Source organism: Mus caroli, chromosome 14 (assembly GCF_900094665.2).
Source record: "Mus caroli chromosome 14, CAROLI_EIJ_v1.1, whole genome shotgun sequence".
Lineage (NCBI taxonomy): Eukaryota > Metazoa > Chordata > Mammalia > Rodentia > Muridae > Mus > Mus caroli.
In genome coordinates, this window is record NC_034583.1 from 49,384,321 (window position 1) to 49,386,564 (window position 2,244).

A 2,244-nucleotide genomic window follows, 5' to 3' on the forward strand; every position below is an offset into this window, starting at 1 on the left:
TGATGTTTCTTCCATTTATAAGTGAGACCATGTCATACTTGTCTTTCTGTGTCACTTTGTTTAGCATCATGACCTTCAGGACCATGCATGTGGCCACAGGTAGTATGACTCCTTTTTAAGAAAAGGCCATCTAGTGCTTCATTGAACTGACCCCCCCTCTATATCCATATATATATATATACATATATATATATATACACATATATATTCATATCCATTAAGTGTTAAGCACATTTCATAGAGGAATGGAAATAATAGAAATATTAGTGTACACTAAGCTGGGCGTAGTAAGGTGTAGATACAGTCATAAACTGGCTAGCATCTCCCATGTAGTGGCCCTTCCAACCTCCAATTCTATGAGCTAATCTATACCAATGTTTCTATCAGATCTTTGTTGCTTTAAGATGATCAGTACAGGGCTGGAGAGATGGCTCAGTGGATAAAGTACCCACAACACAAATGTGAGGACCTGAGTCGAGATGTTTAGCTGCCACATAGAAAGCCATGTTTGGTGGAACTTCGCTGGTGGGGTGGAGACTGGTTTCTACATGTGCACTCATGTACATGAGCACATAGTGCAGACATGTATATGACACATACCACAACATACAACACACACATATATAATCAAGGGGAGTATCTTAGTGGTTAAAAGAGCTTGCTGCTTTTTCAGAGGACATGAGTTCAATTCTCAGAGTGTGGTAGCTTACAAGCACCTGTAACTCCAGCTGCAGGGAATCCAATACCCTCCACAGATCTCCATAGAGACTGTACTCACATGCACATAGCCCCCTCCAAACACAATTCAAAATAAAATAAATCTTAAAAATAACACTCAATACGACACACCACCCTTACAGTAGATACCTAATTCCATTCTGTTTCTTTGAAAGTGGTCCGTTTATTCAGTGACTCTTTCACCTTACATTCACAGGGCCATAGCTGTGTGTGGGCATCACGCTGGGGCTGGAGTCAACATCGAGAAGATGGATGCACTTCAATCCCCCACACTTGGACCAACAGGAAAGCTTCTGTACGCTGGGGTGATAGATGTGCAGAGACTAGACAGAAATGCATGTGAGTTAGAAAAACGGGATCATCTTGCTGAGTCAGAACATCGACTTTTGGAATCCTTAGTTTCTGAGTCTCTTCGCGTGCTAGATGAAAAGCCCAATGACGTCACTTCGCCTTCTCTTCCCTGCTCTCCATCTTCCCCTCTTGATTGTGTCTCCATGGACTGTGTGGAATAACTCCTCTTGGCTGTTTACCCGCACACCGTTTAAGCTTCTAGTATTCTCTCGCAGCTTCTCGACAGCCCCCAGACGTGCTGCGCAGTGTTAGCTCTTTAATCTTTTCTAGTAAATTGAGTTTCCCAGCCTCTCATCATTTTTATTACTCTTCTCCGAACTTCCTTCAGCCTTTCGACATCTTTACGTATTGAGGTGCCCAGAATTTAATGTGATTTTCCAGGTGAGGTTTGAGAAAGGCTGTTAAAGGCGCCTCACCTCCGTGCTCTGCTGATGAAGCCTTTGGGACCACAGCCCGGAACTGCATTAGCCGAGCTGCTGCTGCCGTATCAGCTTTACTAACTTGTATCTCATATTCTTCTCACCGTCACGGTGCCAGCTCTTTCACAGCCTGAGTGTTTTGCTTCATAGAGAGTGATGGGCATAGCACTTTTTACAGTGAGCTTTCTTGATTTTTTTTTTTTTTGAGTCAGCCTTTAGCATCAAAACTGAGGAAGGAAAAAACTTTAAGGACAGATACTAACAGAAAGAAGCTATTCAGTTATTCAGCTTTTCCTCACTGTAATAAATATCCCAAGCCACTGATGTAAAGAGAAGAAAGGTTTGCTCTGGCTCACAGTTTAAGGTGTTTCTATCCATGAGTGGCTGGCTGGAAAGGAGGAGAAGAAAGAGGAAGAGGACAAATTGGAAACCTGATGCTCCACTATGTTCATAGCAGCCTTATCTATAATAGCCAGAAGCTGGAAAGAACCCAGATGTCCCTCAACAGAGGAATGGAACAGAAAGTGTTTACATTTACACAATGGAGTACTACTCAGCTATTAAAAACAATGAATTTATGAAATTCTTGGACAAATGGATGTATCTGGAGGATATCATCCTTAGTGAGATAACCCAATCACAAAAGAAGTGATTAGATATGCACTCACTGATAAGTGGATATTAGTCCAGAAACTTAGAATACCCAAAATACAATTTGCAAAACACAAGAAAATCA